Source organism: Nuphar pumila, chromosome 9 (genome assembly GCF_984573655.1).
Source record: "Nuphar pumila chromosome 9, dmNupPumi1.hap1.1, whole genome shotgun sequence".
NCBI lineage: Eukaryota > Viridiplantae > Streptophyta > Magnoliopsida > Nymphaeales > Nymphaeaceae > Nuphar > Nuphar pumila.
Window position 1 is genome coordinate 45,041,062 of NC_143257.1, and position 27,770 is coordinate 45,068,831.

Here is a 27,770-nt window from a genome sequence, read left to right on the forward strand (position 1 = left end):
ACCAGCAAAGTCCGAGGACAGCTGATGATTTTCGATGCTTCCGACCTAGGTAGAATTCTAAACCTACCTACCACCGGTACCGACCTTAACACCATAGTACCAATCGACCGATCGGTACTTCGAAAAATACTTCTCTGCACCAACTGCTACCAACTTCCGTGGCACATGAGGAATCTCCAACCTCATGCTCAGCTACTTGCCCAGATTCTTCTCCACAATATCTATCCCAAGCTTCTCCGCCAGGGATTAGTTCCTCGAAAAATCTCTCTTCTTATCTACGCAATCTTTTCTTCTCTTCCGATAAATTGGTCATCCATTCTTTTCGACCTCTTTATTCGTTATCAGAAATTCGAGCCTCTTCTTTTTGGGTGTTTCATAACTCCCATTCTCAAATACTTCCAAGTACCACTTCACAACGAAGTCATCCTCCGTCCCTCTCAAGTCCTCGATGGTACCACCTTCAATCTAAGGTCCCTGCACATGCCCGGCTCTGATGAAGCAGATCCAATATCCTCCTTCAATTACTTTTCTGCTATGATGGATATCGAGCAAACTCAGGATCGAATCCTTCGTAATCAAGCCCTGTTGCAGCAGACTCGCAAGCGGAATCGTACCAACCGACCTCATTCACCTTCTCCACCTTCGAGATAAACTCATTTTTTTTATCTGTAATAACTTTTAAATTACTTTTATACTTTCGGTCTGTAATATTTTTTTTACTCTGATCCCTCCTTTTTGTCCATGACAAAGGGGGAGAAAACCTGTCTCCATTATTGGAGAAATATTCTCTTTAAACATTATTTCAAACTTTTTTATCATATTATTATTTCTATGCATAATGTCTTTTTGACAGGGGGAGCATATTTTGTCATCATCAAAAAGGGGGAGAATGTTGAGAAATTCGGTTTTGATGTCACATAATATGATACACTGTCTCATTTGATTTTATATGATATGATAATATGTTCTCTTGAAATAATGTTATACTATGACTGAATATGTTTTGCCATAAATCTAACGAGTATTTGATGCAAGGATATCTCACCCAATAAGGATGGAGACTTCCTGTTCAAGTACAACTATGGTGCAATCATACTCCTTGAAGAAAAAGCTTGATGAGCCATGCTTTCCTAAAGTTCAAATGAAGAGATCGGCTACCTCAAGATGAAGACTTTTCTCTTCTTTAGAGTCATATGTAACAGAACCTTCAGGAACTTGCATATTGCATATTACATACTCATTCATAATCACTATATCATAAAAGTATACGATAGTTTCAAAAAGCTCCTTTTTGAAAACTAATAATTGTACCTTCTTACAACCTTTCATGAAAAAGATATTTTGTCATATAATAATTGTACCTTGTACTATATACAAGACAACATGAAAAAGGAATGTAGAAAAAAGACAAAAACATAACATCGACTACATGGAGAAAACAAATATAATATGTTTTTGAAAAGACTTTAGTTTCCCTCTTTAAAGAAATATTTTTTATAAGAAGAAGACAAAAACATAAAATCGACTATATAAGAAAAACAAATAAAATATGTTTTTGAAAAGACTTTAGCTATCTTCTTTAATGAAATGTTTCTTAATACAAGAAGAAGACAAAAACATAAATCGGCTACACAAAAGAAAAACAAATAAAATATGTTTTTGAAAGGACTCTAGTTACTTTTTCTCATAACCATAGAATGTTGACTTACTTGAAGTCATCATTCTCTTTACAAAGCATTAAATACCTCCTGTAACAAATCCTTGTTAATATCCTTCTCAAAGAATGTCGACCTTCTTTTGGTCCTTATTCTCTCTGGAGACTTTGAAAAACACAACATAAAGAAAACACTTGACATGACTATGTATAAATAAATATCTCAAAACACTCATAGTACTTACACTCATTTAAACCAAAGAAGTACTAATGTACCTCAAAACATTAATTAGAATAAAGACAAAAATACAACCCAACGTTCAATGTACTATTGTAAGAAATAGACTTTTTACATAAAATATGTATTACCTAAAATAATACAACGACTAGTGTACCCTCTATTTTACTCTTATGGAAAAAGGCATTCTCGAACTTCTCTAAAAGATATTTTTGAAATGACATAACATTTCACATTTCAAAAAGTTACAATTCCAAAATGTAACGACTACTTTTTAAAGGCTATATAAACACACTCAAATAAACTATTCAAAGAAAGGGAATGGAATAGACGTGTGAGCTTAAAAAGAGAAAAATTTCTATTCGTGATTTGAAAAGAGAGCCTTGAAAAAGAAAGAGAAAATGAAAGAAAAGAGAAAAAGTCAAGTCCAGCTCTTTGACAAAGAGTATCCTCTGAGTGACAAACAGATTATTCTGAGAATCCTTCATTCGTACATTCATATCATTCTGAAGGTTCTATAGGAAGTATTGTATCTCTGTTATTCACTGTATTCCTTCTTTGTTTAAAGAAGTAGACCTCTGTGAAAGAGGGTGTTGCCCTTCTCTGTTGAGAGAAGAAGACCTCTTGGGAAGAAGGTGTGCCCTTTCTCTATTGAGAGAAGAAGACCTCTTGGGAAGAGGGTGTTGTACTATTTATCTGGTGACTCGGATGTTATAGTGGAAATCTCAAGTGGTTTGCTTGGGGACTGGATGTAGGTCTGGATACTGACCGAACCAGTATAACTTCTGTGTTTTATGTGTTGTGCTTTATTGCTTAATTATTTTTATTTTATCGATCATAATCATATTTCACTATTCACCCCCTCTAGTGGAATTTCAGTTGCCTGCATTGCGACAAACCAGGGCATCGTGTGAGAGAATGTCGCAAGAAGGTCTCAGATCTTCAACAGATAAATATGGGATCTGGAGGACCCTCTCAACAAACACAACAACAACGACTATCACTACGCAGGATAGAGTAGAAACCTGTGGCAGGTCGTGTCTATGCGGTGACAGCCGAACAACTCACGAATGATAACCATATCAAGGAATCTGGATACCTTGATAGATAGAGTTGTAATGGGTAAAAAGCGATTGAAAGACAAGATCCAATGAATGCTTGAGACAAGTGGCTTATGACCTTGTGTACGGTCATCTGGATCGATATGTATCCTTGCTCTCTAAAGTAATTTTGGATTTGTTAAATTAAATCTTAAGTGCTTATGCCCAAAATTTATGGCTATAGACCCCATGATTGAGAAATTAAGTTTGCGTAATTGGAACGTTAAAAGTTACTTAATAAAATAAGCCATCGAGAAATTGTTCCCAAGAAGAGAGTCCTGTTAGGTTTTACATATTCTAGATCAGATCGTCTAGCCAGAGTGAGCCTGTGAGGGTATACAGCTCCGTGCGAGTGTATATGTTCCAAAATCAGTAGCTTAGCTAGTATGATTCTGTGAGGGTGTACTGATCCAATATCAGGTAAGTCTGGCGAGGGCGAACCTGTGAGGAGGTTCGTTTCCAATACCAGGTAGTCTGACAGGGGACTTATTCCAATATGGTTAATCTCTAGAAGAATGATCTGTGTGTATGGAATAGTTACACAAGATGGCTATGTTGATAGCCGGTTGGAAGAACATTGATTCAACAAAACTATCGTGGTTGTAGCGTAATTTGAACTCAGATATGAGAAACATACCTCATCGATCGTGAATCATGATATGAGGTTATGATTGAAATAAATACGATGTTGAACTAAGTGAATAATATTATGAATTTAACATATGGGAGAAATATCCCAAGTTATGCACTTAGTACTCTTAACTGAATTTCGCGGACGAAATTCCTTTAAGGGGGTAATGATGTAAGACCCATAATTTTTCAGTATCTTTCTGAAGAAATTCACGAGGCATTTTCAAGTAAAAATAGCATCTGAACCCGAAACACGAATCAGATCGATTTGTACGAACCAGTTATACTTAAGATATTCGTCGCTTTGCGAATATATGCTCAAACACTCTAGAAGTCATAACTTCCTCCCTGATCGAAATCAAAAGATTCCTGCGAGCCAACTTTCTTAGTTACATCAATACGAAGATAATGGCCTACTCAGAATTTTTCGAAAAAAAATGTCGAAAACTCAACTTTTTTGCGGGACCCACGGAAATGTTGGTGGGACCCACAGAAATATTTCTAAGAAAATATTCTAGAATATTCTAGAATATTCTAGAATATTCCAGCACCTTCCAGCATCTTCCAGGACCTTCCAGCTCCTTCCAGCACCTTCCATGGAAGGAATTTCGGAAAAGCCAAGGGGTAAAGAGGTAAAAGTGAAACTTGGGGCCCAAGTTTCACTTCTTATAAATAGAGGATCCCCCCTCTCTCTAAAAATCGCCAACCCCTCTCTCTCCTCCTTTTCCCAAACCTCGCCTACCTAGCCTAGCCCACCTGACCTGGTCTGAGCTTGCCTGACTTAGCCTGAGCCTGCCTGATCTGGTCTTAGCCTGCCTCACCTGGTCCTAACCCACCTGACCTAGGTCTGAACCTACCTGACCTAAGTCTGAACCCAGTTGACTTGACTTGAACCTGGTTTGGTTCAAAGTCAAAGTCTAAGTCCTTTTTCGTCGGAAGTCCAGAGTTGATCCTTTTTCGAAGTCGAGCCTCGTTCGAAGCGTTTGAAGCAATCAGAGTCGTTTCTTCCTTAAATTGAAGTAAGTTCGCTTCATTAATCCATCTCTCTCAAGTATTTGATTGTTTGTATATAGCATATACTTTCTGAAGTAATATCTTGCTTTAGTTCTTGGTTGAGCCCTCTAAGACGCTTCGGTGTTCACGCGCTCGCCTAATAACTATTGTCAGATATATATGTTCGAATGCGCAGTATATGCGTTCTTCAAAAATAGTATCTCGCCCTAGTTCTTGGTTGAGCCCTCTAGGACACTTTGGTGTTCACTCGCTCGCCTCGTAACTATTGTTGGATACAGATCTAGGTGTATATCTGCTGATTCTGCCGACGCGTCCTATATCGCACAGGCTATGTAATTTACCTTTGCTGTCGCGTCGTATGATGCCAAGGCTCCCTGCTTTCTGCACTTTCCGATTAATGCACTTCCGATTATGCATTTACTTACGCCGTCACGTCGAACGATGCCAAGGCTCCTATTTTGTTATATATGTAGAATATTGCGTTCAGTTACACACCCTGAACAATAGTATATGCATTTTCTATATGCCGTCGTTGTATAAAGCACAGGCTTCTGCTTATACTACATATATGGCGCGTAAATAAGCGTTCAAATGGAGATCAACTCCAAATCGCCCATGCGATTCCCTGACCGCTCCTCGTTCAAAATTCTGCTTGACGAATGAAGCCCCTATTGGAAAGGCTTCAGTTTTTGGCAAAATGCTCTTTACGTAAAGACTAAGTCAATTACGTATGGCCTGGCTATGGCCCAGGGTTCCTGCAACCTTGATGGATGCAAAGTACGCACAACGGTGCGCATCCATTTCCCCGAATTAAGCGTGGCGATTTCCTACCAAAAAGGGGAGATGCCGCTGAAATGGATAAAAGAAACGCACGCTTTCTCCGTAAAAGAGAGGAAGTGCTGCAAAAATTTCTGAAGAAGCTAAGAATAGCTCAGAAAGAACATAGCAGGATACTCTGACATATAGCAGAGTGCTACCCGGTTCATGGATTTGCCTTCTACAAATGTAGAAGGGTTCGTTGCACCACTGCCAGTAGAGCAGGGGAGGTGTTGTCGAAATGGTTGGCAGAAGAACTGCCGGAACCAATGGAACGGCATAATGATGTCCGTTGATGGAATAATGCCAGAACGGCTCGTATCCCTGTACCTACGAGGGCACCTTGCTCGTAAGGGCCGCTGAGCTAGAGTAGAGGTTGTGCCTAGACTAGGTTTAGACTCGTTGCATAAAAATACGCCGAGTAGCTGATCTATTTAGATCGAGTCATATGCATGCTCATTGAGAACGGTTACACAACCAGACTCGTAAGGGCCGAAGAGCCAGAGTGTGTTGTTTCCACCCAAAGAGGTGTGATGCTCGTGGTGGACGAAGTACCAAGAGCGGTGTTCTGCATGCATATTAATAAAACTTAAGGTCGCACATGCCCCGTGGTTGAAAATCGTGTTAGGGGTACCCCCTCAGTAATGACTGTGTTGGGGCGAATTGAATGGGGTCGGGTACATACTCCTGTAGTGTTAAGGCACAGGCTGCCTAAATGGCATGCAGATTCTGTCCAAGTAATTGTAAGACTGGCAGACCACTTCAGGAATTATGCTCACTGTGGAATGACAGTGATGGTACAGACTTGAGTGACACGTATTTTACTTTGAACCTGATAGAGTCCACGATGGTTTCAGTCACTCATGGGTTTTGGGGTCGTGGTTATCCTTATGATATAAGGATTGAACCCAACTACTGCAAGTAGAGGATGCATCCGAATATGGTCCTAGTAGGGTTCTCCTAGTTGAAACACACTGCCCTACTATAGATAGGGTCAACAGGCCTCTGGGGTATCTAAAATACATAGAATAATCAACCCCCAGAACGTCGCGTTGATGCCCGGACAATACTTCGCCCGCGTACCAAGGGTGGAAGAGGTTAATTATCGAAACAATGCATTAGCTTAGGTTCAGCGATGCTTGAATGTATGCGTGGATGATCGTTGTTGAGTCAGTCCTGCATAACCTTTGTGAAGGTGTCATGTTCGGTATACTACTGGACCGACTGGGCAAAGACCCGTGTTGTATCCGCACGACTAAGCGAAGCTCGAGGAGTTGTCTTTAGATGCGTGGGATACGGATGTGCCAAGTATGAAGACTTGAGCTAGACATCACTTTGAGACCCAGAAGAGGTCAAGGCTAAGTCGTGAAGACTTGAGCGAATGTTCAACTCATAGCCCTGAGGAGGCTCTTGCGATATACGCTAAGTCTTGGAGGCTTGAGCGCCGTTATTACGAACTGCGACCCTGAGTGGTCATCGTATGTGCTTGAGTCGAATGGATGTATGACTGCATGCTTACCAGACCATCAGTGGTTCTGACCCCGTTTAATGGGGATTTCAGGTGTTGGACCTGCGTGGCGATATGCGGAGCAAGGCGGCATCGAGTTCCAGGGTTTCTCTAGACAGAGTTGTACTGCTTCCTTTTATTGAACCCACACTACTTTTCTAAGCAGTAGTGTTGTAATAAACTTGTGTTTTCGATAAAATGGAACACTTTGGTGGTCAATGAGTTGCTTGGCCACATACCTGCAACGTGCTCGGAGTTTTCTAAAACTAACGAGTCATTATCGTCTGATTCCGCTGCTAAAAGTTTTTCTAAGTTCCGCTAAAAAAAAAAAAAATCATGAAATTTTTAGACTCAGCTTTGTTTTGGAAATCCGGGGCGTTACAGGGATAAACCTGAAACCTCATCCTACGAGGTCTCTCTTTCTTCAAGATAAGGGATAGTCCTGAATGTCTTTCTCTTTTTAAAGCTTCATTAATCTCTGCTAAATCTTTTTCTTCATCCAATTTTATCAATTTTATTTCTTAATTAAATTTTAATTCTTCTAATTCTTTATCAAAGCTTTTCATCAACTTTTGCCTAAATTTTATTCCTTTCCCATTCAGGATAAGGGATAATCCTGAAACCCTTCATAGGAGCAACAATGCTACCTGTTAGAATTCTTTTACAAAGATAATTTCCATAAAAATTCTTTGATTCTTCTCTTTTGTCAAATCTTCCAACAATTTCTATCTCTTCTCGTCAGTTCTTCTCAAATTTTATTTCCTCCCCAGTCAAGATAAGGGGGCAATCAGATCACATGCAAATAAACTCAGTCCTCTAAATGGTCATTCTCAATCCCAAGTCCGGTCCTCACACTGGCAAATTTTCAAAACTCAATCTTTTGATTAAAAACTTTCTGTCAAAAACCCGAATTCTCACTTGGGCTTCTTCCCTTTATTCTTTCATTTGAAGTTCTGAGTTCCGACCAGGGCTTCATTTTGAATCCAATCCTCGCATTGAAAATCAATCATTTCTTTAGAAATTCGAGTTCCAGCTCGGGTTTTTCCTCTATTATTTTTCGTTCGAAGTTCTGAGTTCCGACCAGGACTTCCTTTTGAATCCAATTTTCGCATTGGAAATCAATCATTTCTTTAGAAATCCGAGTTCCAGCTCAGGTTTTTCCTCTATTATTTTTCGTTTGAAGTTCTGAGTTTCGACCAGGACTTCCTTTTGAATCCAATCCTCGCATTGGAAATCAATCATTTCTTTAGAAATCTGAGTTCCAGCTCGGGTTTTTTCTCTATTATTTTTCATTCAAAGTTCTGAGTTCCGATCAGGGCTTCCTTTTAAATCCAATCCTCGCATTGGAAATCAATCATTTCTTTAGAAATCCGAGTTCCAGCTCGAGTTTTCCCTCTATTATTTTTCGTTCGAAGTTCTGAGTTCCGACCAAGACTTTCTTTTGAATCCAATCCTCGCATTGAAAATCAATCATTTCTTTAGAAATCCGAGTTCCAACTCGGATTTGCCCTCTATTATTTTTCGTTCAAAGTTCTGAGTTCCGACCAGGACTTCCTTTTGAATCCAATCCTCGCATTGGAAATCAATCCTTTCTTTAGAAATCCAAGTTTCAGCTCGGGTTTTCCTTCTATTATTTTTTCGTTCGAAGTTCTGAGTTCCGACCAGGACTTCCTTTTGAATCCAATCCTCGCATTGGAAAACAATCATTTATTTAGAAATTCAAATTTTTGAAACTCGGGTTTTCTCTTTATCTTTTATTTTCTGAAGATTCGAGTCCCAACTCGGACTCTCTTCTTTTTCAAAACCCCCAACGGCCAGGCGGGATTTCTTCCAAAATTCCAGCCTTCCGGCTAATCCATTTCAAAAATTCAGGTTTATTCACTTTGAAAATTCTTCTGTCCCCTTTAGGTTAAGGGATAAACCTGATGCCTCCTGCTAAACGAGGTATTTCTTTCCTTTCTTCCCAGTTCAGGATAAGGGATAAATCCTGAAAGTGGACCACATACAGTTAAACTGTGGTGGTCCACTAATTTTCGCCAAGAATCTCCGATTTCTAAATCTCTTTTGAAAAAAAAAAAAACCGAGCTCGTCTCTAAAATCCAGTCCTCATGCTGTTTATTTCTCAAACTTTTCTCAATCATATATTGAGCTCATTTGGAAAATCCGGTTCTCGCACTGGTAACATCCTAAATTCAACCTTCTAATCAAAAGTCCTTGACTTGAACTTCCCAAAATTTGATGTATTTCCAAAGGATCCAGCAATTCGCTGGTCATGTATTTCCAAAAAGATCCAGCTTTTGTTGGTCATGTATTTCCAAAAGATCCAACACTCGTTGGACACATATTTTCAAAAGATCCAACACTCGTTGGTCATGTATTCCAAAAAAAATCCAGTTTTTGCTGGTCATGTATTTCCAAAAGATCCAGCAAACTCGCTGGTCATGTATTTCCAAAAGATCCAGCTTCCGCTGGTCATGTATTTCCAAAAGATCCAACACTCGTTGGTCATATATTTCCAAAAGATCCAACACTCGTTGGTCATGTATTCCAAAAGATCCAACACTTGTTGGTCATGTATTCCAAAAGATTCATCTCCCGCTAGTCGTGTGTTCCAAAAGATCAAACCTTTAGGGTACGACTCCTCAAATTCTATCATTTTCAAACCTTCAAGATCTTCAATCTCTCAAATGCTATCTGTTTTCCAACCTTTGGTTGTAATATCTTTAAAATATCATCATTTTCTCAACCCTCGGGTTATAATCTCCCAAATTCAATCACTTTTAAACCATCAGATTAAATCCTTCATTTTCAGAAATCCAGTATTTTTCACTGGTCGGGATTTTAAATCCAGTATTTCACTGGTCGGGATTTGAAATTCAGTATTTTTCACTGGTCGGGATTTGAAATCCAGTTTTCATAACTGGTCGGGATTTGAAATCCAGTTTTTATAACTGGTCGGGATTTGAAATCCAGTTGTCATAACTGGTCGGGATTTGAAATCCAGTATTTTTCACCGGTGGGGATTTGAAATCCAGTTTTCATAACTGGTCGGGATTTGAAATCCAGTATTTTTCACTGGTCGGGATTTGAAATCCAGTTTTCATAACTGGTCGGGATTTGAAATCAAGTTGTCATAACTGGTCGGGATTTGAAATCTAGTTTTCATAACTGGTCGGGATTTGAAATCCAGTATTTTTCACTGGTCGGGATTTGAAATCCAGTTTTCATAACTGGTCGGGATTTGAAATCCAGTTGTCATAACTGGTCGGGATTTGAAATCTAGTTTTCATAACTGGTCGGGATTTGAAATCCAGTATTTTTCACTGGTCGGGATTTGAAATCCAGTTTTCATAACTGGTCGGGATTTGAAATCCAGTATTTTTCACTGGTCGGGATTTAAAATCTAGTTTTCATAACTGGTCGGGATTTGAAATCCAGTTGTCATAACTGGTCGGGATTTGAAAGCCAGTATTTTTCACTGGTCGGGATTTGAAATCCAGTTTTCATAACTGGTCGGGATTTGAAATCCAGTGTTTTCACTGGTCGGGATTATCAAAATCCAGTTCCTCATAACTGGTCGGGATTTTCAAAACATAATATATTTCATCACTCCAGTTTTCTAAAGTCTGATTCTTACACCATTTCTTTAAATTATAGCTAAATGTCTCATCAAAATCTATATTGAGTGATTATTTCACAAGAAATTCGTGAAAACGTCGCCAATTTGCTAAAAGCATTAGTTGATTCTAAAAGTCTGACTACACAAAAGAATTACCTCAGATTACTTCTAGTATTCTTTCCAAAAGGGTAAAGCTTTTTGCGAAAAAGGGATAAAATTCAGATATTTTTCCCTGTTGATCAACCAAAAGGATGAAAGAAATATCCTCGGTATGATTTGTGAAAGAAATATTCAATGATGTTGAAAAGCTAGGAGCGAATCGATATTGATCGTAGCTATGACGCATGTTTTAAGACGATTTTTTGGCAATCAGGCAGTGGAAGTATCCTGAGCGATAAAAAGAATCCACTCAACCCATATCTTCTTATCCATTTAAGCTTCAATCAAATATCCGCAAAAGGGATCTCTCAATTGTCGTCAAGATGAAGACAAATAGGCAAGCTAGACCCTCGGGGCCAAAGAAGATTTGTATCATCTCCGAGATGAAGGAGTTTGTGACGGATCCTTCCAAGGAAAGTTCAGATCACCATCGAGATGAAGGCAAGTGTGATGAATCTACCGACAAAACCCTAAAAGATATTTGATTTCTGCTATCACCTAAAGACCTTTTTAGAATTCCTGAGATAAAAGAAGGATCGGGACATCTCCAAGATGAAGGAGTTTGTGACGTACCCTTCCCCGAAAAAGAGAGAAAAGTCAGAATACATCCAAATGAAGGATGATGTAAAAAACCTGAGAAAGTTCAATGACTCAAAAAGAGTGCAAAAAGATCATCGTGGGAAAACACCCATATATCAAACTGCCGAAGTTGCCAGAAGTCATCTTCTCTCATGCGAAATCCCTTTATTAATATCTTTTCACTACTTGCTTTTATGAAATTAAGAATATTTCTTCTCTTCTCATATCAGGGAAATAGATAGCTTCCTTGAAGAAAATCATCAGTGCTCAAACTTTGAATTTGACTCTTAGAACCGAGGAGTTAACCTCATTGGAAGAAATACTCTCGGTAAAAAGAGGGAATATCTTTTGCACACACGTGCACATTTTCAAGCGTTTGAGTCAACTACCAATTTTATCTTATTGACAAAATTTTCTAGCTATTCCAAGAATGAAATAAATATTCAATATTCATTTTGATGCAATCTAGCGTTGTTTATATTTTCCAAAAGATTTGTCTCCCTCAGGAGAAGTGTCTCTTCCTGTCCCATCACGATTTTCTCATACGAGGATTCCGTATGGTGTCCCCACTCAGGTTAAGGGTAAAGCCTGAACCTTCTGCGAAAGATCATAGATTTCAAAAGCTATTTTAGTCTCAGCAAAGAGACGCCCCATTTCTTCCCCCTTTCAAAAGCTTTAAGAACCCTATTTTCTTCCTTTCGCAAAACCTCGTTCGGATTTGTTCGTCCAAATTCCGAAGGTCCCATTATGGTTTCTTCATTTGAGAAACCCGTATGGTAGATTTCTTATTTCAAGTTAAGAGTTAGCCCGAAACCTTGCTTCGCGAGGCATCTTCCTTTCAGGTTTGGGTTAAACCTGAGACTCGTTCCAACGAGATTCCTCATTCTAACGAGATGTTTTCTTCCAGTCCCATCATGGCTCTTCCCATCGAGTTACCCATGCTTTGTATATCCATCTAGGATAGGATCCTACTTGAGCTTCATTTCACGAGACATTTTTCAAAAATGTCCCATCAAGTTCTTCACATAATCCTTCCTCATTCAGTTCATTTTGATATATCTTCGTCCCATCCAGGTTAAGGGCTAAACCTGAATCATTCCAAAAAGAGTATCTTGTCTCATCCATGGGACTTGATCAAAATTCTTATTTTCACCATTTCGGGATTTTCACTGAAAGTCCCATCACAATTTCCTCATCTTCTGCTCAATCATATCATCTCCAAGGATTTCGTCCCCCCAAAACCATTCAGGATAAGGTTGTAAGCCTGAGACGCCATGTTTCCAAAATAATTCTTCCACACCAAGTTCAGATCTGCTGACTGGGGCATTTTCAAAATTTGGAGTGTTATCTTTGCCACTAAGCTCAGCTTTCAACCAGCTTACTAGCAAAGAGGGGCATCTGTGAACACCCCAAATTTTTCAAAGATTTGCAAAAATGACATCTTTGCCCCTGACCCCATTTTCTGAGAAAATCAAAGCAATTTTAAAGTTGAATTTCAGTCATTCTTCAGATTTTCTGAATTCAATTCCATATTGCTATATGCAAAAATTAATTTCGGATCTCAATCCAGTACTTTAAATCCATATTTCCTCCAAATCCGGATCCAAACCCATTTCTGAAGAAATTTTCTCAAAATAGCTTTTAAATTCTCAGAAAAAATCTCTTTTGTAAATATTTTTTCAAAAACACAAAAAAAAATTAGTTTTAATCTTTGTTTTCTCACAAACTTTAGAATTTTATCCTAAAAATACAAAAAAATGAAAAATAACGCAAAAACCAAAAAAAATTGGGAAAATTATGAGAAAACAAATGAGTTTAAATCAATTTTGCTAAAATCATTTTAAAAGCACTTTTTATGGAAAACTTTTAAAGGAGTCCCTTTTTATAAAGTATTTCTTTAAGAGGGGGTCGTTGGAAGGCTTGTAGGGTTTTGAGAACCCTTCGTAGAAGGGGGGGGACCAAAACCCTTTTTCCACTCTATCTCTCTCCCGATTCTCTCCACTGAAACCCTACATCTCCCAAACCCTCCATCTCGGCTGGCTGGCACCTTCTCCACTCTCACCTCTCTTTTCATCGCACTGATTCCTCTCTTCTCCACCCTCAATCCTCTCCATTCTCATCGCCCAGCCGCCCGATCACCTTCCCGAACCACCCATCTCTAACAACCACAAACTCTAAACCCCTTCTCGAATCATCTCCTCCACCTTTAAAAGGGGCACGGAAGGCCTCTTTTTCGATCCATCGCTCTTCACCCCCGCATGACTTCTCCTTCTTCTTCTTCTCAATTTTTCCTCGTTTCTCTCAATCTCTTCTCTCTGGTACTCCTTTCCCGAATGGCTGTCATCGATCCATCTTCACGGTGCCTCTTCTACAGAAGGAAGCCGATCATCCTCCGCCAAGGCTACAACGACCAACCTCCTACAACTTTATACAGAAGCGCCTCTTCCCTCCCAATCGGAGTGTAGGCCGCGATTATAGAGGGCATTGAAGGATCAATTCTATCCTTCTACCGTCGGACCTTCCATCAAGTTACGAACAAAGGGAAGGCCTACCTTGTTTTTTAGCAGAACACTAAAAGAAGTCGCAGAAGAGCATAGAAGGGAAGATTATGCAAAACCCCTGTAGCTGGAAGCAGACGATCACCTCCTTTTTTCCTCGATCTTCGGTGAAAATCCTTTTCCCAGTTCATTATATTTCTTATTTTCTTTCGATGCTCTACTTCAGTTTTCCTTCCGCTTTCTCTAAGCACAACGCATCGGTGGTAGGGTCGACCTGCATATAGCAGAATCGATCCACCTACTGCAACATCAATGGAATTTACCGATTCCCACATCTTCCTTTCTTTTTTTTTTCTTTCAGAATTTTGTTGATTTTGCATGATTTGAATAACTATTTATATTTGATGTCTTCGTTGTTTGTCTCGTATGATTTCTTATTCATACTGTGGATTTCTTGTGGTTATCTTGATTTCCAACTTGCATCGGAGGCTCAAATTCATTTTATACAGTACCTTCCATATGTTTAACCAACATCAGTTCCCCCCTGTTTACGCTTACACTTGAATGCACAATGGGTGTTTTGATTTCATATCCCATGTTGTTAGTCCATAGCATCTCACCTGTGAAATCTCTGTTTTAGCATCGATTTTCTGCAGGATGGTTTTGCGCTAAATCATTGGTTAGCATAAGTGGATCATAGTCGATTCCTATATCCCTTTTACATTTCATCCTTGTCTTGTTACACTTGATTTGAAGCCATGTCTTGTACCTCACCTGCATATCCAACGTGGATATGAAGGGTATCCCCAATCCAGAGGGCGCAACTTGTTGGCTTCCCAGACATAAAAAACAATGTGTTTGGTCCTTTCCTGAAGCTCGATGAAGTAACAACCCCGATTATGTGCTGCTCCTCCAGAAGAGTTCTAGCACTATTTAGGTAGTGACAAGCATTCAAGAACGACTGGTGTAAGTTTATTCAGCATCAAGATCAGCATTTTTCATGGCACTCAGCATTTATCCCATCATTTGCCATCCTCAACTCATACAACTAGGTCTAATGTAGTTGGATCTGTTGATGATCGGGATTTCATTGAGCATGATGCTCTTTTAAATAATTTTTTTTTATTTCTTGAACATCTATCCATATAGCTGGTGTGGCAACTACTACGCTTGTATAACCTTCGTTGGTGAGTTTTCATGCCCATCTGCGGGTCTGCTATGGAGCTGGACATTACTTACTGGTTTACTAATCACCACCTGCATTCACCCACCTTACTGTGTTCATTGTACTTCATGTGGTTGCACCTTCACATCCAGCATAATTTTTCCCTCATACAGCCTTCATTCACTCCCACCACTACATTGCATCTTACCACTATCATTTGCATAACACTCTATATACTGTATCTCCTCATAAGTCCCATACAGCAATCTCATAAAAGCCACAGTGAAGAGCATGGCAGCATTGTAGCAACAACTGTGTGTTATCCTTTCCTTAAAGTTTGATCATCAGCCATTTTCAACTGATTCAAACTCATAATCCTCTACCTCAGGAGTAATATATTTTTTTGGGTAATATTTCGACTGAAATTGCATTAACAGAAAGATATGTTCCAGCACTTGAAAATATTAAAGTTATTTGTTATCTCTATGGTTATTCACTGCCAAACGAGGGGTCATACAGAAGCTGGAAATAAGAAGGGAGCTAAGGGGCTCTTACTGTGGGATGGAGTGATGGGTCCAGTCGAGGAGTTTCTCAATGAAGCACAAATGAGAGATATGTCTTCTAAGGTGTCAATATATCACTTGGTGTTGATGCAGCAGAGATGAAAAGATCAGCCTCATTAACTCACCAGAATAAAGCCACTATGGATAAGCTCCGACCTGCGGAAGAGAGATGTGAAAAAGCAGAATTTAGAACCAGAGAGCTTGAGGAACAGGTTGCTGCCCTTGGAGAAGGTATGTCATTGGAGGCTAGCTCATTGCGCAAGTAAGATCCGGGATTTGCGTGTGGCAGAGCAGGTAAATTTTAAAATTTGTATTGAATTTACTTGCCAATTTGTTTTGTCAAAAATTAGGTGATTTGTTTACAGGAAAAAGGTTGTATTACATCAAAGAGAGGTAACATATTTGCAGATATATTTGGATATTGGCTTTGATAATATGAGATCTCATACTTATGGCAAACATTACTTTTTGATATTGCTGTTTTCAAGTTAATAATGTGAGATCTGGTACTTGTAGTGAACACCCTTTTAATGATACTGCCATTTGGAAGAATTTTGAATTCCATCTGATTGAAAATTTGTAAAAAGCTTTATTTTTGTGTTGATTTTAATAATTTGGTAGTTAGTGTTTGTTTTAAATTCTGCAAAATCCATACTGGTTATATATATATATATATATATATATATATATATATAAATGTTTCTCTGAAATTGATGTGATATCCTTGTGACGCGAATGTCTTTAGAAGACTCGTATGTTTTTCTTTCCCACAGTCGCTCATTAAATCCTTGTATTCCAGCATCCACCCACCTGCTATCTGAAAGTTCTATCCAGTCCTCACACCTGCAAAAGGCATAAGACACGGTTGTGGGTTCTTTGAACCCACAATAGCATAAGAATACTATTGCTTACTCCTTGCATCTACAGTAACACATGGCAACTGCTGTGTTCTTCATTCCATAGCTGTGTAAGGCACTGTTCTCTTTTTCCTTTTTATAAATAGTGCAATTCAAAATAATGTTAAACCTCCTGTCATTTGCAATAATACAAAACCCTGTCATCCACATCACATTTAGATAAAGCAAGGCGTTTGCATTAGCATAACAGCATTTTTTTCTTTTTCGTAGCTTTCCATGGGCATTTCTAGCAGTGTCACTCCCTATTGTGACTTCATTCATCATCCTTTATCCTGTGCATAATCTACCTATTACATTTGTTGCCTTCATGGTAACAGTACACATATCACTACTTCCCTTTCATTCCATTTCTGCCATTTACCATCCCCTTTGCTGCCATTTGTAACATATCATCCTTTCACTGCTGCACATCGTCCTCACCATTCACCCTCCACTGTTGCATACCACCACACTTGTTGTTCATGTTCCTGCACATACTCTTCATCATGCTACAAGCACCCAGCACAGGTTTTACACTCCAATTTTCCTTGCCTGTCGTGCCATCATTTAGGATTACACCACTTTGCATATCATTGTTCTCTATCCCTACATAGGATCCATGATCCTGCATTATGAAAATCATGAAATAGGTAAGTCGCCATCCTCATCCTCCAACTAGGCCTAATTCTGGCCCTGACAGGAGAAGCATTGTGAATCCAGTTATTAGTAGAAGCCAGTGAAGGCCTTTTTGCTGTGTGGCATTACCTGTAAACCACCTGAAAATCACCTTAAAAAGGGGTTGCTTGCAGCAACCTGAACATGATCTGTCCCTCAGTACATCTCCCTATTGTACATACCCCCACATATATATATGTATATATACCTATACATAGATATATATACTTATATACATGTGAATATACCTATATATGTACATATATATATAGGTATATATATATCCTTTCCACCTTTTCCATCATTCATATCTTGGTTCATGAACATCCTTTTTTTAGATATCCATGTGATATAGGCCATCATTCTTCTATTTTTCATGTTAACTGAGTTGTTTTTGCAGGAAATATGTAGAGAAGGTCATTATTTGGAATTGTAAAATTGATTTTATGTGTTGTAATAGCTAGATTTGAATGAAAATTTACATTTCCTGCTTTAGGTAGACTGAATGAGCATTGTAACTGTCATGAATGGCTCATTTTCATGCTTTTTGCCTTTATTTCTCAAATTCTCACAATGGTGAAACAAAGATGGCACGTGCACCATTTCGTAAGAGGTAATTAAGTTCTAAGTTGATGATTTACATCAATGGCCATAGTCAGGATGTAAACAAAACTTAGGATTTTTATCTTTTATAAAATTACACTGGATCCACACTGGATCCTTTTTCAAAAATCATCATATTTTCTTTAAATATTTTTCTCTTTTATCAGAATTTAATTTAAAATCAATTCAATATATATACCAATGGCCATAGTCAGGGTATATTGAGAATTAATTTCATTTTAAATTCTATAAAAGCACCAAAAATGTATTTCATTCTTCACTTGAATTTAAATGTGGTTGTTATATAATATATTCAATGACCATAGTCAGGGATATATTGTGTCTTTAACCTCATTTTAATTCGTTTAAAGAATGGAATAGCTTTTCAAAATCCAATTTCAAACTCATTCATCATTTATGGTAGAATTGCATCATATTTTCAAAAATTCCTTTTAAAAATCCAAGTGATTGTTAATATCTCTTCTTCAAATTCCTATTTCAATTCTATCTCATTTCTAAAACTTTGAAATCAAATTCAAAGTTTAAAATTCAATTTGATTTTCTAAATTCCAAATTTAAGTTTCAAATTCAAAGTCCAATTTGACTTTGAAATTCATCTCAAATCAAATTTAAAATTCCAAATCCAAAGTTAGATTTTAATCCCAACTTGGATCCAGATTTCCAAGTACAATCTTCACCTTTTGGATCTCAGGCTTCAGATCCACAATCCAGTTAGGATCCAGAATCCAACTTCATCTTGGATCTCAAATTGCAGATCTGAATTCCATTTAGGATTCAGAATCCAACTTTACTTTGGATCTCAGGCTTCAGATCCACAATCCATTTAGGATCTAGAATTCAACTTCCACTTTGGATCTCAGACTTCAGATTCAAAATCCATCTTAGGATCCAGAGTCCAATTCTACTTTGGATCTCAGACTTCAGATCCAAATCCATTTTAGGATCCAGAACCCAATTCTACTTTGGATCTCATAAATCCATTTTAAGATCCAGAACCCAATTCTACTTTGGATCTCAGACTTCAGATCCAATTCCATTTTAGGATCCAGAATCCATCTTCATCTTGGATCTCAAATTGCAGATCCGAATTCCATTTAGGATCCAGAATCCAACTTTACTTTGGATCTCAAACTTCAGATCCCAATTTCATCTTGGATTCCAAATCTTGAATCCAATTCCATTCAAAATTTCAGATCCAAATTCCATCTTGGATTCCAATTCTAAAATCCAATTCCATTTCACCCCAAAATTCAAATCCAATTCCCATTTTCAAACTCTAAATCTAGAATTCAAATTTTGATCTCAATTTAAAAATCCAGACTTTGGATTCAAATTCCATCTTGAATTCCAACTTTCAAATCAATTCTATTTCTCAAATTCTATTTAGATTTCCAACACTTCATTCTGATTTCAAACTTCAAAAGTTAGAATTCAATTCCATTTCATCTTTATTCTAATTCAAAGTCCATTTATGACTCTGAAGTTTCCTTCCTTCTCCTTTATCTCAGCTTCAAAATCATTTCTCTTAAAGATCCAGATCTATTTTTCCAAGCTCTGATTATTTCAAAAACTTAGAACTTTAAATCTTAAGTTCTAAGTTAGAAACCATTTCTTCACTCTATCATCAGATTCATCTTAGAAACACTTGGAAATTTTCAAAAACATCTTTCAAAAGAGAGCATACATCTTTGCATTGCACAAGCATGATTCTTTGTGCATTTAGACTTAGGATAAATTCTTAGATAATTTCTTAGCAAAGCAAAAGGCATGAATTCGACCCTTGGTTCGATTACCCCTGGTAAAGGTGCCAGGAACGGTCGAACCTCGTACCGACGAGCGTATCCAATCTCCCAGTTTTCCCGCAAATATTTCAAAACGGAGGCGAGTTATTTTCTTAAAAAATTTCAAATTAAGGTCAAGTGAGACCCCGCAAAAGAGTTCCTCTTCTCCCTTCTTTTCTCTTCTCTCTTTCTTTCTGTCTTTTAATTTCTCCCTTTAAAAAGGAGGAAATAGAGGTTGGAAAGGAAAAGAGAAGGAAAAGAGAGAATATTATGAGAGAAAAAATTTTGCGATGATCACACCAACCTAATTCTCAGCAGCGGGAAAAGAATCAGGAAAAACCAAAGCGCAAGGATTGGGGTCCTGACCGCGAATTCACCCCTTTGGAGCAGACACTCGATGAGTGTGATCATCGCAAAATTTTTTCCCTCGTAATATTCTCTCTCTTCCTTCTCTTTTCCTTTTCAACCTCTTATTTTCCTCCTTTTTGAGGGGAGAAAGATAAAAGATGGAAAGAAAAGAGAGAAGAGAAAAAAAAAAGAGAAAAGAAAGAAGAGAAAAGAAAGAAAAGAAGAGGAATTCTTTTGTGGGTCTCACTTGACCTTAATTTTGAAGAATTTTGAAATAACTCGCCTCCGTTTTTGAAATATTTGCGGGAAAATTGGGAGACGGGATCCGCTCGTCGGTACGAGGTCCGACCGTTCCTGGCGCCTTTACCAGGGGTAATCGAACCAATGGTCAAATTAATGTCTTTTTGCCTTGCTAAGAATTTATCTAAGAAATTATTCTAAATCTAAATGCACAATGAATCATGCTTGTGCAAATGCAAAGATGTATGCTCTTTTTGAAAATATTTTGAAGAATTCCAAGTGTTTCTGAGATGAATCTGATAAAGTGAAGAAATGATTTCTAACTTAGAACTTAAGATTAAAGTTCTAAGTTTTAGAATATTCAAGAGCTTGGAATATGAGTCTGGATTTGGAAAAATGATCTTGAAATTGAGAGGAAAAGAGAAGAAAGGAAATTTTAAAGTCATAAATGGATTTTGAATTAGAAATTTGGACTTTAAGTTTTTGGAATGGAATTGAATTCTATCTTTGAAATTTGAAGTCAAAAATGAAATGTGGGAAGAATAAAATTGATTTGAAAGTTGGAATTCAAGATGGGATTAAAATCAAAAATCTGGATTCTAAATAGAGTTGGAGATTGAATTCTGGATAGGAGTCAGATCTGAAATCTGAAAAATGAAAGTGGAATTGTTTTTTTTTGGAATTTTGAGATCTGAGATGGAATTGGGATTGGCTTTGAGAATTGGAATTTAAAGTGGAATTTGAATTTGAAGTTTGAGATCCGAGATAGGGTTGGACTCTGGATCCTAAGATGGAATTGGATCTGAAGTTTGAGATCCAAAGTAGAATGGGATTCTGGATCCTAAACTGGACTTGGATATGAAATCCGAGATCCGAGGTGAATTGGGTTCTAGATTTCTAAAGAATGGATTTTGGATCTGAAGTCTGAGATCCAAAGTAGAATTGGATTCTGGATCCTAAGAAATGAAATTTGGATCTGAATCTGAGATCCAATAGTAGAATGGGATCTGAATCCTAAATGGATTTTGGATCTGAAGTCTAAGATCCAAAGTAGCATTGGGTTCTAGATCCTAAAGGGAATTTGGATCTGTAATTCGAGATCCAGAGTGGAATTGGAATTTTGGACCCTAAGATGGATTTGGATCTGAAGTCTGAGATCCAAAGTAGAGTTGGATTCTGGACCCTAAGAGTTGGAATTTGGATCTGAATCTGAGATCTCATGATAAAATGAGGGTCTGGATCCTAAATGAAGTTTGGATCTGTGATTGGAGATCCAAAGTAGAATAAAGATTTGGATCCTAAATGGAATTTGGATCTGTGATGGGAGATCCAAAATGGAATAGAGTTTTACACTTGGAAATCTGGGTCCAAGTTGAGATTAACTTTGTATTTTGGGTTTCAAAAGTCCAAATGGGACTTTTGAAGATGGATCTGGGTTTTGGAAACCCAGATTGAACTTTAGGAAGGTTTGGATTGAGATTCAGAATCAATCTCAACTTTTATTTAAAACTTGAAGAAAACTTGATTTTGAATCAGAAGATGGATCAGAAACTTCAAAGTTAAATTGAACTTTGAAATTGGATGTTGAATTGAGTTGGAATTTTGGATTTTTCAAAATTGATTTGAGAATTTGAATTTATAAATGAACTTCAAAGTCAATTTTGAATTCGGAGCTTGAATTTGGAATGAGTCAAGAATATAAAGATGGAATTTTGAAATTTCAAAGTCAAATTGGACTTTGAACTTGGAATTTAAATCTTTGAGATAAGATAGAAGAATGAATTAAACTATAGACTTGAGAAAGATATTTGAGATCACTTGGATTTTGGAAAAGAATTTTGAAAAATATGATGTAATTCTATCCTATATGATGAATGAATTTGAATAAGTTTGAAATTTGGAATTTTGGAAATCATATCTCATTCTTCAAGTGAATTTAAACAAGACTAATGATATAATACATTCCTGACTATGGTCATTGAATGTATTATATAATAGTCATATCTAAATTCAAGTGAAGGATAATATACCCTTTTGGTGCTTTTATAGAATTTAAAATGAAATTAACCCTCAATATACCCTGACTATGGCCATTGGTATATATTTTGAGTTAATCCTAAGTTAAATTCTGATAAAAGGAAAAAAATATTTTGAGAAAATATGATGGATTTTGAAAGTGGATCCAGTGTGGATCCGATGTTATTTCGTAAAAGATAAGAATTCTAAGTCTTGTTCACACCCCGACTATGGCCGTTGATGTAAATCGTCAACTTAGAATTGACTTACCTCTTTACGAAATGGTGCACGTGCCATTCGTGTTTCACCATTGTGGGGATTTTGAGAAATAAAGGAAAAATGCATGGAATAAACCATTCATGGTGTTCTATAATGCTCATTCATTCTACCTAAAGCAAGAAATGTAAATTTTTATTAAGATCTAGCTATTACAATGGGTAGAATCAAGTTTACAACCCCAAGTAATGATATCTTCCATAATTCCTGCAAAACAACCGGGTTAGTAATGAAAAGGAAAAAGAAAATCATATATATATATATGGAAATCAAAAAGGGGTCATATGTTAAGATATGTATGATACAAAGGATGAAAGAGATGGCATGTATACTTATATACATTCATGCCTACACACACATATATAAATATGCACATATGTACATGTATATAAGTATATATATATATATATATATTCATATATATATATATATATATATATTTATTTATATATGTATGTGTATATATGTGTGTCATATGTGATATACATCCAAGGTAGGTGGATAAGAATGCTGCTGTGTATTTAAGAAATGTGGCAGTGACCTAGTGATGGAGCTAAACTATTGATGATGAAAACATGCTGATGAGTAGAGGAGGGAAAATGCAAGAGATGGGGTTCAGGGAATGAGGTAATCATACAGCCGGTTGATGCTGTGTAAGACAACTTGATGCTGCAACAAGTGCAGCTGGGGTTTATACAAGAAACGAAATGACATGGGGTGTGGGTTATGTACAGGATAATGGTATGAACAGTGTGTTTTGCAGGAGATCTGCATAAGATGTACATAAGAGGTGTAATGGCTACAGGTTGATTGAAGGTGGAATATAGCCATGGTTTGGCTATCCTGAGTTTGACTTTCTAATCAGCAAAATGGAAGTCATTACAAACCAGAGATCTGCCTTGCTGAAGGGTTACCTTTCTTGCAAGATGGACTGACAAACGTTGTGTCACAGCTCTGGGTATCATCAGCAGGAGTCCAGCAACAAGACGATGGCTCAGAACAAGCAGGCTCAATTGTTGAAAATCCATGAATCTACGCAGAACTAGCTACAACTCTAGGTGGGTCTCTTGAATTCAGGAAAACAAGGGAAAAGATATGCAGAAATGCTAAGCAGAAAGATGGTAAAGTGTGCATAAAGAATGCAACAGTGCTGTAAATGTGTTGTGTAACAGGTGGGGATGAGATGCTTGGGTGGCATGGTCGGCTGTCATTGAAATAATGAGAGAATACAACAAGGCGTTGTATTGTTATGGAAATGATTAATGAAGTAGTGATGGGAATTTGCTGCTGGAGCTTTTGATGATGGACTGGGCTTTCGCAAATGCTCTGTAAAGATTGTAATTCCAGCGTAGCCGAGAACTTCTCTTCCGAGACAAATCTCGGAGTTGTGCCTTATTCTTGAGACGAAACCTGGCTGCCTTTGATTGTGTCCATGTAATGAACCTCTTTCTTCAATCCTTTCAGCAACTTGATTTGAATTTTTACAGTTGAATGAATGAACATCAAGTCCAATGGATGATTGGACATGTTTCCAGTTGAGCAGTTGTTGGTGCTCAAATCTCTAACCCAAACTTGATTTGAAATGGTAGAGGTAATGACTTGGGGGATATGGAAAGGAAACCCAAGTAACAGGAAAAATACACCTCACTGGAGCTGTCACATAGTGGTTTATGCAAAGATGTACCTTGAGATGTCGGTCCTCCTTACAAAGAAATTCGCTTAAATCCTACAGTTTCTCCAGACCTGTCCGTTTGGAATTCAGGGATTTTTTATAACAACCATCATCAGATGGTTTTCGAAGCTATCTTTAATATATTTCAATCATGGGACACCCTTTTCATGAGCTATTCATGAATGTTACATGGAGATTATGAAGACAATGCAAATAATACAGATGAACTATAGACAATGTTGCTGTTTTATGAATCAAGAGACACACATGGATTTTGTGGACTAATAACTCATAATATTATGAAACTTTTTAGGAGCATTAATGATATGAAACAGCGCAACAACTAATTTCTAGGACAAGATGCTGAATTCTTTCAAATCTCAGAAATTACAGTCAAAAAGAAAAGAAGAAAAAAAAAATGAATCTGAATTCAAGATTTATCAGCAGGACAGTTCTCACAAGTGCTTCACTCAGCTCACAACGACTGAGTTCAAACAAAAACTTTCTAAAACCTTCAGCAATTCATTTAAGAGATTTTTTTTTAGAAGATCGAAGTGATCAACCTACATGAATAAGTTAGACCCTGAAGTTTTAAATGTGGCTTTCAATTTTCCAGTGGGTGACCTAATCTTCTTGTATATCAAGGAAAACTCGATTTTAGAATCATGGACTTGCTTGGTACTCTCTCTTTCTCCCAATGTGCTAGGACAGGGTAAGTTGACAAATGTCATTAGAAAGCCATGACAGATAAAAAAAAACAATCAAGGAAAAGATGCACAAGCACATAAAGCCAACACATCCCTAATGGCTCAAATAGGATATATATACACGAAATATATACAGCTTAGCAAGTCAGAGGAAATAAACACTGAAGCTAGCGTTAACTTAGCCTGGAAGTAAGTAGGCATCATTCGACCGTAATCCCTAAGCTGATCTGAAGCAGATGACAGTAACTGTGAAAGTTGTGTGCAAAAGTCCTTCATTGGATTGAGCAGGGCTTTACCACAGATCGTGTGTAGCCATGTTAATCCGGGCATAGGAAACACAGGTTGAGCACATGAAACTCCCTAGACCCAACGAATCTACCATCTGACCAACAATTAGAATTCCATTGATCAAGGGAGCCTCAATGTTCTTAAAGCATTGGAAGGGCATGTTATTTCGTTGATTGAATAAGCTGAATTGCAATTGCTCATGCAAATTAGCTAACCCATAACTCTGATGACCTCACACAAACTGAGTGACCATCTGTGAAGACACCAGTTAAGTTATAATGTTTTAGTTGGAACTAGACAAGGTGGAATCCCTTGATTGATTTCTGGAATGTGGGATTTACAACCGCCGAGTCATTGAATCAATGTACCACTATTCGACATATTATATTCAGATTAAATCCCAGCTTCAGATCGACACTTGTTCATTATATGCGTATAATGACGCCTAAGAGGCTGAAGTAGCATAAGTTCTGTAAGACAATTTCCAGAAATTCCAGCATGATCATATCAGTGGGTATTACGAATACATATATGGACTAAATGTATACAGTATAATATACAAAATGAAACAGGGACTAAAATACAAATCTGAGATTGTAAACAAAAAAAAGAATAAAATATGGAAAGCATATTGATCTGAGATGCATGAGGACCATAAAAAAAAAACAGAAGACTCAGTAAGTATTAATACCGTGAGTCATAATTTGAACATGGATTTGAAGGTAAAGAAACTGGAAATCTGCCATTTAATCTAATGCCAATATTGACTTAAACGAAAGCAAATAATCGAACCTTTGAGATCATAATGCCAGCAAAATTTGTAATAGGGTGAAAGTCAGCAGGAAAAATCGGGCATGGATCCAGGTGAATCACGTAAAGGTTTCAAGTCTGATAATTTGAGCACCATCACAATGAACTTGCAGGGCGAGTAAAACAGAATGGTAGGAGAGATGTTGGAACGTATTTGTTCCATCATTTTTGCACAAGGGATGGGTTGTGATTGCTATATGCAATCCCATCCCACCCGTGGTGCGTCAATAGGAGTTTAAGCAAATAAAATGAAGTGAATAACAAGAAAATTTCAGAGACAATCAGGGAGAGAGAGGAAGCTTACTTGCTTTTTTGCAGGGGAGGTGCCGTGAAGAGGATTGGTGGCTGCTGCTTGCAGAGGATGAATGAAGTGGAGGACTGTGGATCCTTCAGGGGAAAACCTCGATCAGAAGAAATGTTGATGAAAAAGAAACCGGATGAAGTTCATGGATGATCGATGCCAGAAGAAAAAAAAAAGTCCATCCTCGATCATTGGTGAAGGCCTCTTCTTAAAGAGCGAGTGGAAGGCTCCCGAAAGTGGTTCGTTGGAGATGGAAGGTGGAGAGAGAAGGGGCGGTTTCGTGATGGAGGGTGGAGAGAGACCCAGCGGTTTCGTGATGGAGGGTGGAGAGAGACCCAACGGTTTCGTGATGGAGGGTGGAGGGAGGTCGGCCATGGAGGGCTTGGGCGACGAAGAGGGTTTCGGGAGAGGCGGTTGCGCTCTTCTCCCATCTCCTTCCTTACGAAGGGTAAAAAGAAAACCCTAAAAAAAACCTATTTTGCAGAAGGGGCCCCTTGTTATTTCGAAAATTTACAAAGAGGGGGCTCCTGAGGCTTTTAGCAAAATATCGATTTTTAAAAGTCTCAAACTCATTCGTTTTTCTCGAAATTTTCCCAATTTTTGGTTTTTGGTGTTATTTTTCCATTTTTTTTGTATTTTTAAGTAAAAATCCTAAGATTTGAGAAAATAAAAGATTAAAACTAAATTTTTTTGTTTTTGCAAAAATATTTACAAAAGGGAGTTTTTTTGAGAATTTAAAAGCTATTTTGAGAAAATTTCCTCAGAAATGGGTTTTTGATCCGGATTTTGAGGAAATATGGATTTAAAGTACTAGATTCGGATCCGGAGTTGATTTTGAATATATCAATATGGAATTCAATCCAGAAAATCTGAAGAATGATTGAATTTTAGCTTTGATTTTCTCAGAAGATGGAGTCAGGGGCAAAAAGGGTCATTTTTACAAAACTTTGAAAAATTTGGGGTGTTCACAATGAGGTTCTGGAATATATGCTCACAAAGAATATGATTCGTCTGCCAAAAGTTGCCGATCCTTTAGTAGTCTTGGGCAGCTTCAAGGAACAGTTCTGCAAGTATCACCTAGCAGTAGGGCACAACACAGAGCATTGCTTCGTTCTGAAAAATATCGTCTAGGACTGCATCGATAAACACCTTCTGATAGAAGAGAAAACTGAAGAGCAGCCTGTCGTCCTGACATAGCCTTTTTCAGATCGTTCAAAAGGCCGATGACACTAGAGTCTTTTCTGTTATCCTCCATTTTCTTTATCAAACCATCCTGTAAGGGCAAGTCAGCCCGAGTCTTTTTACGACCTTGTGGTCAAAGATGCTTGTAAATATTTCAGTCTTTTCTATCAGTTTTACTTATAAATGAAATGTCAATTTCCTTCCTATCTTTGAGGTTCAATTCTTATTTCTTTTCGCAATATTGGGGCATCTTTTATTGTTTAAATTTTCATTTACACTTCAAAATATTCTTTTGCATCAAATTCCTATTTTTTTCAAAAAAGCGAGACAATCCTGACATCATTCATGAGAGAAATGATATTACCTATGAGGGTCTTTAAAAAATCATGAATTTTTTTCATATTTTAGTCTG